This window comes from Panthera leo, chromosome C2 (genome assembly GCF_018350215.1).
Source record: "Panthera leo isolate Ple1 chromosome C2, P.leo_Ple1_pat1.1, whole genome shotgun sequence".
Classification (NCBI taxonomy): Eukaryota; Metazoa; Chordata; class Mammalia; order Carnivora; family Felidae; genus Panthera; species Panthera leo.
In genome coordinates this window covers 80,551,337-80,569,665 of record NC_056687.1, presented here as the reverse complement: position 1 = coordinate 80,569,665, position 18,329 = coordinate 80,551,337, and the positions used below count along the sequence as shown (strand labels likewise).

Genomic DNA, 18,329 nt, shown 5'->3' with positions numbered 1-18,329 from the left:
AGGACATTTCAGAGAAACGAAAAAGTATAAACAAGTCAGAGATAATGGAGAGATGAGTCAGACCAACCTCACATCACTCCACTTCCAAGGAAAAACTGATGTGCACAGTGGTTAAAGAGTGGCTTTGAAGTCATGTACGTGTTGGTTCAGTCCCCAGCTCTGCCACTTACAAGATATGTGGCCTTTGGCCAATTATTCAAACTCCTTAAGCCTCAGTTATCTCGTTGCCAAATGCTGCTAATGACGTGCACGCACAGGGTCTTTGTGCGGATTAGCTGTGGCAGAGCTCGGTTCCCCGTTCTGTGGTTTGAGGAGGTCGTTATTATCTCTCAGATCATCTGGGAATATCCAGATCCTAATCTTAACATGTTCCATTTCACCTCAGTAATCAATAACTGAGAACTATCATTTCTTTTAGCTCATGAGATCTCGGAAGCAGTAATGCCTCCTTACCCTCTGTGCCAAAAACGCTGAAGTGAAGGAAATGTATCGTCAGGGGTCTATGGTCACACAAAGCTACCTCAGATGAGTGACTTCCTTCTTCCCAGCAGAAACAAGAACATTCCACGAGGCTTCTGGCCATTCTTTACCACCTCCATTTATCACCTGATATGTTTTTCTTAGCCCTTTGAAGAGACAGGCTGAAAACCCAGCCTAATGATCCCTGACCACTATGAAAAGTCGGAAAATAATGAGCAAGGCCTGATTTCTCTCAGGCGCCTCATTATGGGAGGCTGGACCATAGAAGTTTCTGCTTTTTAAGTCTTTGGTTCTCTCTCTATTTTCTGGGCTGCCTGCGGCCTCTTATTAGCATCTATAACAGAGGCAGAAGATGTCAGCGCTAGTCCAAACTTTGCCACTTATTAGCTGGCTCATTTTTGGCAGGCCATTTGAGTCTCTAAGCCTCAGTTGATTTATCTGTAAATTAGACCTCAACTGAAAGGTGTATAGGAAAGTGCCTTGGGAGTCCTCTATGTGAGGAACACATTTTAAAGGGAGTAGATTAAAATCAAGCAGGTACACTGTGCCCCTTTCTTCTTAACCCAACCATGAGTCCCAGATTCTACAAATAAAAATCTCTCCTGTGTAGTTCACTCTGAATGTGAACTTAGGAACTTTGTGTCTATTTTGGGCAAGGAAATGAGTTTCCTAACTATCCATCCTTCCTGTGAGTTCAAGAAAGGCCTCACAGAGGAATTGGCCAAAGAGGTATGATAGAAGGTATCTCGTGCTCCCTGCAATTACAGCTTGTTTGAAAGGACCCCAAGCCAATGTGATACAACACTTTAAACACAATGGTATATATTTAGTACAAGTGTCTGTACCTCACCTCCTCCAAACTCTAGAAACACACACACATTTTCCACGTAAGCGGGCCTACCCTGGTGTCCCTGCCTCCTGGATGGAGTCATTCTAAGGCCTTCAAGTCATGACTTTGTGGTGCTCTGAGCCATTTAGGTTGAGAGGTACAGACTGTAATTATCATTATAGACCACCTACTTGCTAATTGAACTTGACAGTTGAGTGCTTTATGATGTCATTGAAGAAGGACTGTAATGGATAATGTGACATTGTTCAGAGGCTACTTCCTGCACCGAACCTCATCGGTGCTTCCTCAAATGCCTATCTGATTGTCCACACATTTAGCCCTTAGCAGGGCTGGTTATGGATTAATTCAAATCACCAATCCCCACACCCTCTCCTGGCAGGGTAAGGTTGCAACTGTATACCCAGGTTTCTCATGGTATAAAAGGTTTTGCGTTGTACCCTATACAAAGAGGGGCTGGAAAGTTGATGCAGCTTTGCAGGAGACATTTGAACTTTAGGAACTATCTCAGTGATGGGAAATGTGGCCTTTCCCAAAAGGTTATTGTCCAGCTGTTTGTAGCCCATTAACTATAGGTGATGAGAGTCAGCAAGAATGTGGCTGAGGCTGCAGCCCTGTCTGAGCCATCTGAACCTCACAATTGCTTGGCAAAGAGTCCCTCACTCAGGACAATATCGGGAGAGAGGGCTCCCCTGGCCATGCAGCACTGCTATACTTAGGCATGGTTGGTGGCTTTTTAAAAATTTTTTTTAAGTTTATTTATTTTTGACAGAGACAGAGTGCGAGCAGGAGCTGGGGAGGGGCAGAGAGAGAGAGGGAGACACAGAATCTGACGCAGGCTTCAGGCTCTGAGCTGTCAGCACAGAGCCCGACACTGGGCTCGAACTTACAAACTGTGAGATCATGACCTGAGCTGAAGTTGGACACTCAAGCGACTGAGCCACCCAGACGCCTCTCTTCTGTGAAATAGGCGTTCTTGATCAAGTCCTCTCCATAAGGGCGTGAAGGAAGACTGGCTGTCTCTGTATTTCCTACTGCATTGGTCCTTTGAAATCAGGCGTTTTGTAATCCCTGTCCACATAAGTGAACCATAGAGATATGTCATGGTGAAAATTCACTCCTGGACATAACAAATGTGATATTTTTGTAACTGAATAAAGCTCCTTGAGATTCAGTCTTGTCTCTTGTTTGTCTTGGTGTCCCCTTTTCGTCTCTGTGTTCCCTGATCTAGCCAAGACCCTTTCCTGGTGCACAGAGCTCAACAAATGTTTGCCATAGAATTAAATGTCATCTCTTCAAGGTGACTGGATACCTCCTTCTAAGGAGAGTTTTTCTCCTGGGTCATTTATCCTGAATTTCTCAATACCTTATCTTGGCATTTGAATTTTTCCACAGCAGAGTTTCAATCTGCCTTTCCTCCACTAATGCATGCAGTAAATGGTTTATAGGACTATCTATAATAGTGGAAAAATTGAAAACAATCTTACTGTCCAGCTGCAAGAGAATAGCTGAATAATTTATGATGTGACCACATATACCATAGATTGCTAATAGCTACTACTTAGCGCTTACCATGCCATTTATTATTCTAAGCACTTTTCATGTAATTAACTCATTTAATCTTTAGAACTACTCTGTGAGGCAGATACTACGATCCTCATTTTATATGTAGGGAAATGGAGCCAGAGGGGTAAATTAACTTGCCCAAGGTCATGTAACCAGGAGGTGGCAGAGTCAGGATTCAAACCCAGGCAGCCCGACTCCAGAGTCAGTGAGTCAGTTTAGCCCCTAAACTGCCTCTCATACAGCCAACAAATAGTGCAAAAAACCACTAACAACTTGCCTAAGAATGTCTGCCTTGCATCTAATAAGGGCTAAAGGGAATGAATACATGTATTATTATATACATACAGGAAATGTTTGTTATGCTTTAAGTGGGGGACAAAAGCTGGATATCATTTTTATATATCATGATCTCAACTATGAAAAGTTGTAGAAAAATGCATGGCAAATAACTGGAAGAAAATAGGCCAAAAGGTTAATTCTGCCTGTGGCTGATGGGCTGACAATATCTTCCTCCCCCTTGCTTCTTTGTACTTGTCTGAATTTTCTAAATTTCCTAAAGCAAATTTGATCTATACAATTAGGAAAAAAACAAAACAAAACAAAACAGAGACAGGTTTGGGAGAAATCACCAACAGGCATGGGATAGTTTCTTTTTCCCCTCAAAACATTTGTTAATTTCAAAAATATTTCCTTGACCCACACACTCTCTTGCAAGAAGCCTGACCATTATTTGTGGGTTATTCAGAAGGTCATCCTCAGGTAATAAATACACAGGACTTTGCACCTTGGTTTTGATAGAAGTCATTTGAGAGAAGCCAATTTCCTGGATCTTTTTGAAGGCATTTATTACAAGTATCTTTGATTTCTGAGTCCTTTCGTCTCTGTACTTCCTTCCATTGCTGGTGACTCGGTCTCCTGGGCATGGCTTGAGTCTTGCCCTGGGGCACCAGGGTGACAGTTCTGGCAGCTGTAGCTGGGGAAATGTTATTGACAGTTTGATGGGCTTGTCCAGGCATTTGCAGCCCTGGGCCAGATGTAGTCTGAAGGAAAGAGGCCTAGGTTTCAAGGTGCAGCTCAACACTCACTAGTGGACTTTAAGCAACTCACTTTATCTCTGAGTCTCAGTTTTCTCAGGTTATTCTGAGTCTGAAAAGGGCTCAGGTGGGATAATGTATATGCAAGCCATTTGTAAACGTAAAGATCTATATTCATGGGCATTGCCTTTTTTTTTTTTTTTTTTTTTTGCAGCTTCCTACTCTTTTCCTCACATCTTTTGGGGTCACTGAGAGATGGCTAGTTAAAATTAAGGGAGACCCCTAGAGGGAAGGACTTGGGAAGTGGGGGTGGGGGGAGCTGGAGGAGTATCATAGAAGGGAGAGAGATGCTGAGGAGGCCTCTGTAGAAATGTGTGAAGGTGATGTCTGGAGTGGAATTCAGAAAAAGGGATGTTGTAAGTGGATACCTAGGAAGCCTTGCATCTTGATGTTTGTTGTGACACCACTTTGTCTCCTTAAGAAACCTGCAGGAAAGACCTCTCTTGCTTTTTAATGTTCCTAGCGTGAGATTTATAACCATACCCTTGCCTCCCATACATTAATTTCATGCTAGGATTGGCCTTCAGGCGACAACAGGAAGAGTAGCCTAAGAAGACTTAGGTACACCAGGGTTCTAGAATGATACCCCTTCCCCAGGTGAGGATTAAGTGAGAACATGCACATAGGCTGCCTTGCACCCAGTAGATGTTCAATCCATAGCAATTTGTGTTAATTATTTGGACCAAAAGATATTTTGCTAAAACACAAGTAATTTGAGAATTGGGACTTGGTTTCTCCTCGTATCTCCTGGGACAAGGCTGGACACTAAAGCTGACTGGGTGAAGTGCAGTCCAATGAAAGCTTGTCCACCATGACATGCCCATTTCCAAGGCCACACCTGCTTACCCAATGCCCATATCTAATGCTGAGGTCTTGAGGCTGCAAGGCCACTGCCTGCTGTACGAGGCACGGTCGGCCCAGCCATTTCCCTGTCTTGTGGCTGTAGTCCTTCCAAGGGGCCCATCTCTAGTGTCCAGCCTCTGTCCCTAGTGTTGTTCTCCCAGAGATGCTGTTCCTCTATTTCTGTTTTGTGACTTGGGTTCCTTAGACTTCGCTGAGCATAGGTATCTTTATCCTTGAAGCTGAGAGCACTGAAGTCTAAGGTAGGGGGCGCAGGTAGACCACACGGCAGTTCCTTTAGCCCTCAGTCCGCCCTTTTACTGGACTGTGGGTGTTGAAAGTGTGCAGAGAACTGTGGACGCCATCGAAGGTTCGACATGAGCATCTGGAGAGAGATGAGGCAGAAGGGTTTGGGAAGATATTTTCAGCCTCCGGTGCTTTCCTTATTCCTTATAAGACTGTGCAATACCACCATCTCCAATTTAAGAGTGCTAGAAACAGCATGTCTGTGAGCGGCTCACTGTAAGTGAACATTATAAAGTAGGGCATTATTTGTATTAGCCAGTAAACCGCCTAAAGTGATGACTAAGAAAGGCATTACTTAAAATATTATTCATGGGCAAAGACTGAGGTCATGGGGGTGGGGAGCTGAGGTAGTGTCCAGAGGGAAATTAGGTATTTATATTTCTAAGAAAAATAACCTGTCAAGTCAGGGGCCCTAGAGACAATACATGAGGAAGGCTCATAGGCTGGAGAGGACAGGTCCATCCCTCTCCTGCCTCTCATCTATAGGTCAGAAGACCCCAACTGCAACCTTGGGGGAGGGGCCCCCAAAGGGAATAACTCCACAGCTGCTCCTTCCCTGGACATCTTCCAGGGAGATCTTCCCTACCCGTCCACACATCTGCCTCACAGCCCCGGAAACTTCTTGGGGGCACCTGGGTGGCTCAGTTGGTTAAGGGTCTGACTCTTGGTTTTAGTTCAGGTCATGGTCTCATGGTTCCTGAGATGGAGCCCCGTGTTGGGCTCTGTGATGACAGCTCAGAGCCTGCTTGAGATTCACTCTCTCCCTCTCTCTCTGACCCTCCCCTGCTTGTGCTCTCTCTGTCTCCCAAAATAAATAAAGTAAAAAAAAAAAAAAAAAAAAAAAAGAAACTTCTTGGGCTTTTCATGTCATCTGTGGTCACTTTGGCCCTGTAAGCCAAGAATACAGAGTGAGCCTCTTGCTTTGTTTTCTCTGTAATCTGGCTGTAGTTCTTCTTATAAAGAGTCATATGGAGTGGGAAGGGAGCTAAAAAAGTCTCTCCTCTGTTTCTTGTTCTTCATTCTTCTCTCTCTTTTTTTTTTTAATGTTTTATTTATTTTTGAGACAGGGAGAGACAGAGCATGAACGGGGGAGGGTCAGAGAGAGAGGGAGACACAGAATCTGAAACAGGCTCCAGGCTCTGAGCTGTCAGCACAGAGCCCGACGCGGGGCTCGAACTCACCCGTGAGAGTGAACTCATGGGACCGTGAGATCATGACCTGAGCCGAAGTCAGCCACTTAACCGACTGAGCCACCCAGGCGCCCCATTCTTCTCTTTTCTTAAAGTTTGTTTGTTTTTTATTTATTTACTTACTTATTTACTTATTTATTTATTCATAGTAATCTCTCTACTCTATACTTGTGGGGCTCGAACTTAGCACCTCCAGATCAAGAGTGGCATGCTCTTCTGATGGAGCCAGCCCCGCGTCTCCTTGTTCTTGAGTCTTAAGCAGTGTTGACATAAAAGTGATACTGAGGAAGGAAATGATTAAGGCTCTCCACGCATGTGGAAAAGGGTTCAAATTCCAGCTCTTTCATTTCCTCGGTGACTTCAATTTTCTTATTCATACGATAGGGTAAGGCCCCCACATATGGTATGAAAAGGAGAGGCAATATAATAAGCAAATTGCTTTTGCTCCCCAAATGGTAGGTATTATTTGCGTGTCCTCTTTTTTCATTCCTGCTGTCATTGCCCCAGCTCCTATTATTTAAAAAAAAAATTTTTTTTAATGTTTATTTATTTTTGAGACAGAGAGAGACAGAGCATGGATGGGGGAGGGTCAGAGAGAGAGAGAGGGACAGAATCCGAAACAGGCTCCAGGCTCTGAGCTGTCAGCACAGAGCCCGACACGGGGCTCGAACCCACGGACCGTGAGATCATGACCTGAGATCATGACCTGAGCCGAAGTCGGAAGCTTAACGGACTGAGCCAGCCAGGCGCCCCATCCCCCCCCCCCCCCCCAGCTCCTATTATAGCTCCACTGATGGCAGTTTGCAAACTGGTCTCTGTGCCCCATGCTCACAGTCTCTGCTCCTGCCATCCACTTTCCAGGAAGCTGGCAGAAAAATCAGTGTAAAACACAAGGATGCATGCCATGCCCCTGGATGAAATCTTTTAAGAGCTTCCAATTTTCTCGGAATAAAGTCTGAAATCTCCAATATGGCATCCTCCCAGAAGTAGTCTCATGAGTTTGTCTACTTTCACTCACTCACGTTACGGTTACCGTTAGGAGCACCTTTCAAATGCCAGATACTAAGCCAAAGGCTTCATACAGGTCATTTCACATAATCTTGAAGACAACACCATCATTAATATCTCCATGATACAGAAGAGGAAAGAGGCTCAAAAGAGGCTCGGAAAGGAGCGCCTGGGTGGCTCAGTTGGTTAAACGTCAGACTTTGGCTCAGGTTATCATCTCACTGTTCCTGGGTTCCAACCGAGCATGGCATGGCACTCTGCAATGACGGTGGGGAGCCTGCTTTGGACCCTCTGTCCCCTTCTCTCTCTGCCCCTCCCCTACTCTCTCAAAAATAAATAAACGTTAAAAAAAAGAGGCTCAGAGAGGCTGAGGGACCCAAACCAATACTCAGCTAGCTGGTGGTAGACATCTGAATTCACTCTGCGGCACCTCCTGGAACTGGAGCTCCGTACACCCAGCAGCGACACTTCCTCAGCAGCCGGCCAGCCAGCAGCCTAGCAGGAGGGGAAGGGAGGTAGCAATACCTGGAAGAAGGGTGTTGAGGGATGAGAGGAGGATGTGACCTCCCCTTCCCCAAGTTGAGTTGGTGGTGGGGAGTGGTCACCTCAATTTGGAGACAGAGTTCTGTGTCAGGGCTTCAGGTGCTGGGAGTGTTCCCCACACTGTGTGTTCCCAGAGGGCCCAAATGACTTCCACTCCCCCTTTCCCTCCAAGTACGTAGATAGCCTCGTGCCAAGTGGGTGCTCAAAACTCAGTTGGGTGATGATTGTTGCCACCGGTAGTTCCATTCTCTCTACGGGAACTGGAGTGGTGGCCCAAGGCTGCTTCTGGCCCTCCTGTGGGGCGGTTTTCTGTCTCAGCCCCCCCCCCCCCCCCCCGGGCACCGGGGATGGTCAGTATACAGCGGTGACACCTGCTCCACAGGCGGTGCACGCCTTTCCCTAGCAGCCCCAGTTCAGCCCCAGTGAAAGGAAGGAACTTCGCTCCCTTCAACACCGCACCTGAGGCCTCCCGTCCCCCCAGCCTGCAGGCAGCTTGGGGCCCACACTCCTCTTGTATCTGCAGTGTTTGTGAGCACCTAGCACATGCTACGCCCGGTGTTGGGCAGGATCGGGTCAAACCCCGTGAAAGAGATTTTGCCGTTTTATATCCTACCTAAGAAGAGTTCGGAGACGTTAAGTGACTTGCTCAGTCACACAGGCAGTCGGTAGCGGAGCCAGGATTAACAGTTCCCACTTGTGAGGACGGAAAGCCTGTGAGTGTAGCATTCAACCCTCCGGGACCTGGGGCGTGGTGGGGAGAGCCGGCATTTGGGGATCCCGGCCCTCCGCGTCGCCCCTCCCCTTGTTCCTCCTTCCGCCTTCCTCGGTGGCGGTGGCGGTGGGGGGTGGTGGAAGCGGGGTCCCCGCATCACGAGGTGACCTAACCCGGCACCCCTAACCCGGAGGCCCGCCCGCGGGCGACCCCCGGAGGGCCAGGCCAGGGTGTCTGGGGCGCCGTGCGACCGGGGACCCACCCCGTCGGCCCGACTATTTGCATAACGGAGACCTTCGCTTCCCCCGCCCCTCCGCCGCGCTCTTCTTCCCTCCTTCGCCGTCCCCTCCACCCCTCAGCCCCAGTCCCCCGCTCCTCCCCAGCAGACCCTCCTGCCGGGACCTGGCGCCGGGCTCCCAGCTGCCGGGCTCCCCTGTGGCCGCGGCGCGCGGAGACGGGCGGCACCTGGGGGAGGGGAGTGCGGGGCCGGGCCGGGCCGGGGAAGACATCTGGGGCACTGCCGGGCGCTAACAAAGGGAGCGGCTGCGGGCCGGCGAGGGCGCGGAGCGGGCGGAGGGGCCGCAGCCCCGGCGGCCGAGCGCGCAGCGAGTGAGTAGGGGTGCGCAGGGCGGCGGCGCGGCCCGGGGCCCGGGCGGAGGCGTGTGCGAAGGGGCACGGGAGGGGAGCGGGGCGGCGGGGCGCGCGGAGCCGGTGCCCAGCGCCGCCTCGGCAGTCTCGCCGGCCGGCTGGCCACCGTGGGGCCGGGGTGTCTCTGGCTTTCTCCCGGCCCGGGGACCGCCTTGGCTTTCCCCCGGGGCTCCGCGAGTCTGCGGACCCACAACAAACCCACGTGCGCTCGGCCCCCGGGAGCCCCGCTTCCCGCACCGCGCCACGGGTCAGGTGCGGGACGCCCCGCGCGTTCCGGGTTCCTGCGCATTCCCGCTGCTAGATTTAAGGACCGGGAAACTGAGGCCTGCGGCGGGGGTGGGGGCTCAGGCACCATAACAAACGCACGTGCGCTCTGCGCGGGGATCCCGGCGCCCGGCTGGCCCTGGAACTGCCGCCTTGCGGAACCGGGCCATTGTCTCAAGCCGCGGGGGAGGGAGAGGCGCTAGGGGCGCCGCTGGCCAGAGGAGGACGACAGACACATTGAAAAGGTACCACTTGGCCCTCAGGCCAAACTGCCAGTCTGCCAAAAGGGGAAAACAAAAAACGAAAGCAGCTACAAAAAGCTTTGCCCCAGGCCGAGAGCCTGTCCCGGCCGTGGTGCATTACTGGATGGGACCAGGGCAGCCCCTCACTTCCAGCGCACCGGGGTTGAATTAAGGGCCCATGGGTCCCTCTCCAAAAAAAGACCGTGCCTAGTGCACCATTGTCCCTGCACTCAGGCGACTGCCCCTGCTGGGAGATGGCGAGCGCCTCCCCAGCCTGCAGAAACAATAGTCCAATTTAAACAGCGCCCAGCGCGGTCTTGGTCTTCTCGACCCTTTGCTTGAGCTTTGCCTTGTAGGTCCTTGCGTCTGGCACTGGCCTCTTTTGGCTTGAGACTCGCTTTGCGTTTTTAGTTTTTACAGGCGAGGCCAGCCGCGGCCTCTGGTTCTGGGTAGGGACGCTCTTATCTTCAGTGAGATCAGTTTGAGAGAAATTCCGAGGTCCAGATAAGAGGGCTCTTGTTTGTTTTGTTTTTGCTTTGCTTACATGTGCTCTGCTCACCTTGGCAGGTTTTGGTTCATCAGACCTGCTCGGGCAGCCGGGAAGTGGGTGGGTGGGTGGGTGCATTGGCTTGTTAGGGAATGGTGCTGGTGCAGAAGTAAGACCCTAAGGTTGTGGGAGTGGGGGGGTGGGGGGTGGGGTGTGCAGGCACGGAGGCACCGCTGCTAGAGTGCAATTGCTGAGCTCACTGGCCGCCAGTCCCTCTGGAGCTTAAACCTGTCCCTGGGGAGAACTGGAGGGCCTTCAGCTCCAAACCACTGTTACTGAGGATCTAAAGGGGATCTAGGGAACCCTCTTATTTTACAAGCGGGTAATGTTGGCCTGGAAAATGCCTTGCGGGAGTTTAAACCAGTGAAATGGGAAAGAGAATTTGAGTATGGGTCTCCCAATTCCCACACTGCCCCTGGCCTTGACAGCCCCCAAAGGCACAACCAGGTTAGTCTAAAAATCAGTGGCCTTAGAACAGAGTTAAACAAAGAAAGTAATTCAGATTGAAAGCTGCACCCTTCCATTATCTCTTTTAAGAGTTCTTATTCATTTGGGAAAAGATAGCTTTAGTAATTCTTTACTCTTCTGCTAGCCTTTCATAAACTTTGGTATTTTTCTCTTCTCACTGTCCCTTTCCCCTCAATTTGGAATAGGGCCAGATATGGGGACTTAGATATTTGCCTCTCATCTCTATGCCAGGAAGCCTTTGTTTGGGCCTAAGCATTAGGCTGTTGACATCAGACCCACAGGGAAGAAAGTGTCTCTTAGCAAGCTACTCCTGAGACACTTGTGGGAGAACAAGGCATTGTTTTCATTGATTTTATTTAATTAAATTCTTTTTGAGACTTCCCCGGAAGTAGCTGCCTATTTTTGTATTTGGCAGAGGAAAAGTTGGAAAAACAAAACAAAACAAAAAAAAAACCAACAACAAAAAAAACAAACCAAAAAACCAAAACAAACAAAAAACCAAAAAAATAAAAATTTAAAAACCCAACAACAGATACTTGGAGTCTGGGTTTCCCCAAAGCTAATGTGCTGTTTTGTCCTGTCCCTGTTATCTCCTAGCTACACTTGTTTCTTTTCTTAGGGTTTCTAGAGTGTTTCATTTTTGTGGTAATTCCACTGGGCACTTGAGTATAGCTTTCTTATCGGGATGCTTGCCTTATAAGGAACCTTGGGAATCATCCCGCCAGACCCTTTTATTTTCCAAATGGGAAAACTGAGGCCCAGAGAGGAGAAATCACTTGCCTAAGGACATGCAGCAAGGTGTCTGCTTTTAATTTCTCTTTGTGCGTAAAAGGAAAACCGTTGCATCAAATGAGTTGTTGTTGGTACCCCAGAGTAAAGTCAAAGTTATGATGGTTGTTATAACAACACTCTTTAAGTCTGAGAATGAATTCCTGAAGGAATTAAATAGGTGTTGGTTATGGTACAGAGCCATGGATCCCTATGGTAGATATGGTGAGGAGTATTGCAGTTATCATTGGGGATCACTTTTCTGTAGTGTTTACTAAGTGGTTCACTCCACCCTTGCCCTGGCCTCCTACATGTTCTCCTGCTATTGCTTGCTTCCCCAGTGGGGACCTGCTTTGAACATAATCGTAAAGCAAAAGGCAGCAAGAAGCCAGAAGCCAGAGACCCCACTTAGCTTTCTGTGCTATTAACCTTCCTGGGCTCCAGTTCCTCACTTCCTTGGACAGTGAAAGTCCTTCCTGCCCAGTCTCTGCACAGGCTGTTCCAGGGGAGTGGAAGATGCTTAGGCCTTAGGATCAGAGGAGTTTGGGTCAGCTCTTCTGTGTCCTGTGTTCCTTGAGAATATGATTGTTTAATGTGAAGGGAAGGATGGGTATGTATATCCTGGCGTTGTTGTGGGTATCCAGCGATGTGACACGTGCTTATGCCTGCTCAGACCTCTTGGCAGGCTCCGGTGCTCACCAGCTTTTTAAGTGGCAGAGGATGTTGGTGGGAGAATAACCCCATAGAGTAAGCCCTCTACTCAAATTAGGAGACCCTACCTAGTTAACAAAGAGGGGTGAATGCCTGCCACATTGTAAAGGGGGCCTTTGGAGAGTTGTAAAGTTTGTGTGATTCTAAGGTAATTAAACCTAGTAAGAAACAAATAAAAACCAAAGCTGTGCAGTCTAAAGTGATGGCATTCATTCATTCTGTGTTACTGACAAACAGGCAGGCTAAGGCTGGGGTTTGGTGTTGACCTGGAGTTACAGAGAAGCCCTCCCACCCTTTTTTTTTAAATGGATGCAGAATACATTTGGATCTCCCCTCAGAAATTGTCTTCAGAGGGGCACCTGGGTGGCTCAGTCGGTTAAGCGTCTGACTCTTGATTTCGGCTCAGGTCATGATCTCAGGGTTCCTGGGATCAAGCCCTGTGTTGTGCTCTGTGTGCTGACAGTGCTGAGCCTGCTTGGAATTCTCTCTCTCCTTCTCTCTCTCCCCCTTCCCTGGTCATGCTCCCAGGTACACGCTCTCGTTCTCTCTTTCTCTCAAAAATAAATAAATACACTTAAAAAAATCACTGCAATAAGAAATTGTCCTCAGGAACCCACAGAAAGTAGATCTAATTTATCTCAATATTGACTGGGGAGGGGGCATGGAGAGGGGTGTTGCCTTTTTCTCCGGGAATCAAACCAATGATGGTAAACGAGTGAGTGGAAGAGGAAGGCTTCAAAGAGAATGTAGCTCTCTAAAGTTGTGAGGATGTGGTTGCATTAAAAAAATGGCAGGCGGGGCGCCTGGGTGGCTCAGTCAGTTAAGCATCCAACTTTGGCTCAGGTCATGATCTTGCAGTTTGTGGTTCGAGCCCCGTGTTGGGCTCTGTGCTGACAGCTCAGAGCCTGGAGCCTGCTTCAGATTCTCTCTCTCTCTCTCTCTGCCCCTCCCTGCTCCTGCTCTGTGTCTCTAGCTCTCAAAAATAAATAAACATTAAAAAATGACAGGAATAGTTCATTAATGAAATTCACAATACCTTATGGAACATTAGAATACTGAGAATTTGCTCAGACCTGGTATCAGTGATTTATTCACTAAAAACTGAATTGGGGAAAAATACATTTTCTTGCTTGTGTGCGTGTGTACTCAAACTACCTGATGGCATTCTGATTCCAGTAGATGTACTTTTTATAGTCTTATCTGTAACAGTAACATAGTAAGCAATGCAGTTTCACCGCATTAAAACACTGGAGAGGTTTTCGAAATCATTACTAGCCTTCAGAATCAGTTTCGTGATTTAAATTTTATTTATTGTTCTGATTATAAAAATCAAGTATGCCCATTGGGAACAATTTGGAAAGTATAAAAAAGTATAGAGACACAGACAAAGATTACGTTATTCAAAGGTAACCACTATTAACATTTGGCAGTTTTCCCTCTGGTCTTTTTTTTTTTTTTTTTTCCCAAATGGATGTATTTTCTTTAAATGGTTGAGAACATCCTGTATGTGCAGTCATCTCTTGCCTTTCTTGCTTAACCTTCTCAGATGTACTTGACATAGTTTAAGTCCACATTAAAGCTGCGTCTTTCATTCATCACCCATATCAGCTGCTCAGCACCTCCAAGGTCACATGGCCCATGGGATCTAGTCACTTCAGTGGAATTTCAATGAGGGCCTATAGAGGAAGGCACCTCCAGCTTCCTCCCCCTCTCCCACCCTGCCTCAAGCATTCAAACTCCAGTCATTTTTGTTACTTTTTATTGTAGAAAAAGTTTAAAGTCTAAGGTGGAGGGGGAAGGGCACTGCATGTGACCTTGGGTTCTGGTACTATCCTTTGTCCTCCAGCAGCTTAAGCAGTTTCTGTAGATGTTAAATCCTCAACTCCATGGTCATTTACTAATTCAGTCCTCACGTATTCGAGTGCCCACTCTAAACCAAAGATGTGTGAGAAGAGCTTAGCTTTAAAGAAGCTTATGATCCGGTGGAGGGGACCAGGAAACAAGAGACTGGTACAGGGTGCTGTGGGACCACAGAGGAGGGGCAAGCACCCGAGACTGGAGCATCCATGAGTAAGGCTTCTGGGATGAAGGCCACTGTGGGATAGCCCAGGTACTTCTCATTTGCCCTGTGGTGATTGACACCGTGAATAATGTGTTTGTGAATTAATCCCTGTCTACATTCCAAGATAGTTTGCATCGTGTAGAATCCTAAGGTTAAAATGACTGGGTTACACTGTGAAGGATATGATCATTTGAAAAATTTCATAGATTTAGTCCCAATTACATAGAAAGTCCTAACGTACCAAAGTATTACATATTGTGGGAGCAGTAGAAGTTAAAAGCACATGTAATTCAGTATTTGATTTTTTTTTTTTTTTACTGAGGTATAATTGACATGCAACATTGCATTAGTTTTAGGTGTAGAACTTAGTGATTTGATATTTGTATATACTGTGAAATGATCACCACGATAGATCTAGTTAAAATCCATCACCACGTGTAGTTACAGACTTTTTTTTCTTATGATGAAGGATTTGAATTCTTGCTCATCATTCATCACAGGTGGAGACCTGGACAAGCTAGTTAAGCTCTCTGAACTTCAATTTCCTTCTCTATAAAATGGGCTTAACAGCTCCACCTTTACCGGGCCATTGTGAGGATTAAATGAAATCATAGCTAAACGGTCCACTGCAGTGACAGGTAAACAGGAAGCACTCAGTAAGCGATGGCTATTATTGCTATAATTGGGATTTTCACACCCTGCAGAAACTTTGGCCCTGATATTTTTTCTTAACATGACAGCAGGCCATTGTGTGGCTTTGTGTGCCGAGGGAAGCAGCAAGTTGATCACAATGGAACCACCTACCAGGTGACAAATTGATCACTTGCATGATGCAGTATAAAAAAGTCTGATCTTGGGCAATTTCAAATGTACAAAAGTAGAAAGAATGGTGTAATGAACCCCTGTAAACAATCACTTCTCTTCAACAATTATCACAACTCATAGCTGACGTATATCCCCACAGGCCACCCCAGATGACTTTGAAGCACATCCCAGACATCTTATCAGCATGATGCATATCTGAGTCGTGCTGCTCCTGGAGCCTGTCTCTGCTGTCACTGTTAGGGGACTGTGTGTGTGTGTGTGTGTGTGTGTGTGTGTGTGTGTGTGAGAGAGAGAGAGAGAGAGAGAGAGAGAGAGACAGGGGTTGGTGGGGAGCCAACCCAAGAACTTAAGTTTTATCGCTCAAGTGAGGAGGCCCCACTGCATGCCAAACTGGCAGGATAGAAGGAGCACTGAATGTAGAGTCAGGAGACCTAATTTTGCAGAAGGTCCCCACCCTTTCCCAGTTGTATGGTTTTGGCAAGTGACTTCTGAATTTCTTTGAGCGCATTTGAAAGTTTGGCGAATATCGAATGAGGTAATCCATGCAGCAGCCCAAGCAGCTTGGTGCTGGGGTGGGGGTGGGGAGCTGAGTCAGACTTGAACCCAGCCTTCCCCTCCTGAGAGGCAGGGCTTCCATATGGAATTAAGGTCACGGACTGCCGGCGCCTCGGCCCAGGATGCACTCAGGGAGTGCTCCTGCCAGTCTCATTCTGAGGATGCGGAGGTCGCTCAGACGAACACCTGGCACCCACGGCACTCCGTGCCCGCCAATCTGTCTTGTCCCTTGTCCCCTGTCACTTAGCCCGTCCCTCTGATTTATGGATGAGGGCCAGGAAGCCCAGAGAAGGTAGGGCCTGCCAGCCATGCCTGAGTGATAGGTCCTTCCTGAGACCCGTTTCCCTCCAGGTTTGATGACCTTGGTCTCTTCCATCTGGCTGTTCACCAAAGTAGGTATTTCTGACTCAACTGAAAGAATAAAGTTGGTTTGATTTAGTAATTAAGTCAAAGCCTTCTTTTTAATCCTCTGGGGGTTCCACGATGTCAGGGCCTGTACTATGACTTGTGGTCTCTGGCTTTTGCTAGCTGGCTGTGTGACCTTAGGCAAAAGGCATGCCACCATGGGTACCCTACCTCAAGGACCTGTGTCTTAGTCCCCAGGGCCCCTTCCAGCTCTGAGATGATCGATGACAATGGGGGAAAGGTACACCTAAGGCCAGGTGGCTTCTTCATACAAGTAGTAAGTGAAATCTGTTTCCTTTTATGATATTCAGAGTAAAAAATTACCCCCCTCACCTTTTGCCATTTTCCCCAATCCCACTTCTCTCCAAAGTGACTACTGTTTGCACTTTTGTGGGTCTTTCTGCCCCTTTTGTATACATTGACTTGTGTATTCATGGTTCTACACAGATATGTTAAAAATTTTTTTTTTAAAGTTCATTTATTTTTGAGACACAGCATGAGCAGGGGAGGAGCAGAGAGAGAGGGAGACACAGAATCCGAAGCAGACTCCAGGCTCCGAGCTGTCAGCTCAGAGCCTGATGTGGGGCTTGAACCACAGACTGTGAGGTCATGACCTAAGCTGAAGTCGGACACATAACCGACTGAGCCACCCAGGTGCCCCTTCACAGATACATTTTTAAAGCTCAGTAAATGGATCCCATAATAACTGCCACTTTACAAGACTGCCTTTTCCACCTGACTATATGTGTTAGAGATCTTTCCCTCTCCGTGCATGCAGATGCTTTTTTTGTAGTTGCATTACAGTCTATATTATGATGTTTGCTTAACTGTAAAAATTTTCCATAAAAATATATTTCTAAGTATATTTAGACCTTGGACATAAGGAACAATGGCTGTAAATGTCAGTGGTTAAATGGAGCCAGTCCATTAGGCTCTGGAAAGGGTGGCGAGGGACCAGGCACAGGGACGCTGAGGACCGCACCCTGGAAAGCTAGAACGAAGGGCTCCTGGGGAATTACTAAGAGGCTGACTGTTTGGACAGGGTTATTTTTGGAGATAGCCTGCCGGCTTGGGTGCCCTTGGCTGCAAGTGCAAGGCACTGAGCTGCGTCATCACCTTCTCCTCCTCCTTGCACATTCCCTGGCACTGTCAGGTTTGTTTCTGTTCCCAGGACCTGAGGGGACCCAGTGGGAGGCCTGGAACAGGGACGGAAGGGAGAGAGGGAAGAAGAGGAGTATTTGATCTCAGGCTTGGAGGAGAGAGTGCACCCGTGCCACTCTGCTCTGTCTGGTTGATCAGACCCATCTGGAGTGTTTTGTTTCCCTGGCTCTGATACAGATCATGGGAAAAGGAAGCGAATCCAGAGATGGGCTCCTTGGAAGACAGAAGTTTAGGACACCGTGTTGGAGGTGGGATAAGTGTGGGCATTGGACTTTCCAGCCTGCAGGGGATCGTAAGTGGCACCTGCTTCATGTGGAAGAAGGATGGGAGGAGCACTGAGTGGCTGCTGTGGAGGGGAGAACCAGCATAGGTTGGAAGAAAAGCACAGGAGGATGGGAGATAAGGAAGAACTTATTCGGCAGAACTTCCCGACTGTGGAACAAACTGTGTCACAGGGCCGCAAACTCCCTGGGGGGAGTATTCAAGCCGACGTTGCGTGTGAACTTTGCAGTTTGGTTGTGGAGTGGTTGACCAAAGTGCCTGCTAAGGCCCCTTCCGGCCTTGGGAGCCTATGGGACAAGAGCCTGTGGGACCAGAAGCAGAAAGAGGCAAACTAGGACTGCAGGGTCAGGACAGGTTAGGGAGGGCGTAACTGGAGCTTTGTAAAGGTGGAATAAAATAGAAGCCTTCAAAGGAGGCTGAAACATTGTTTCCCCTGGATCTTGGCAACCTTCCTCCTGTTCTGTCCTTGGCTTCAGCTCTACTTGACTTTTTATTCATAAATTATTTCCATAGTAATAAATATATCACATACACTTTAGATGACCAGGAAATCTGGCAACCAGAAAAGAACTACGTGTCCCAGGAGGATGATTCTAAATTTTTTTTTGATTACGGTCTTTCTAAATTTGCATCCATCTCCTGGTTTCCCTAGCCCAGTGCTGAGATGTCAGTCAACTTTAATTTTAGCAACACTGTACCCTTTGCAACCTCTTGAATGTCCTCCGATAGCACCCGCCATACTTAATGCTTGTGCCTTTCTTTTCTGTGGTTTAAGAGGAGCCTCTTGGACCTAAGGGTTAGTTGC

General features: G+C 47.9%; 1 protein-coding gene and 1 long non-coding RNA gene across 5 annotated transcripts in view; one reads left to right on the top strand and one right to left on the bottom strand.

Moving 5' to 3' along the window:
• Positions 1-2,878: 2,878 nt before the first annotated feature.
• On the bottom strand, positions 2,879-8,571 carry LOC122229666. Its single transcript, XR_006207094.1, has 3 exons — positions 8,488-8,571; positions 7,762-7,856; positions 2,879-5,212 (listed from the first exon to the last, which is right to left on the bottom strand). It is a non-coding gene; the product is annotated as an uncharacterized LOC122229666 (long non-coding RNA).
• Positions 8,572-8,683: 112 nt separating this feature from the next.
• ST6GAL1 (ST6 beta-galactoside alpha-2,6-sialyltransferase 1) overlaps positions 8,684-18,329 on the top strand; it is a 119,191-nt gene continuing 109,545 nt past the window's right edge. For all 4 annotated transcript variants that reach the window (XM_042955015.1, XM_042955017.1, XM_042955012.1 and 1 more), the window contains exon 1: positions 8,684-9,195. The gene's annotated coding sequence lies outside the window, so the exon portion shown is untranslated. The remainder of the gene's footprint in view (positions 9,196-18,329) is intronic.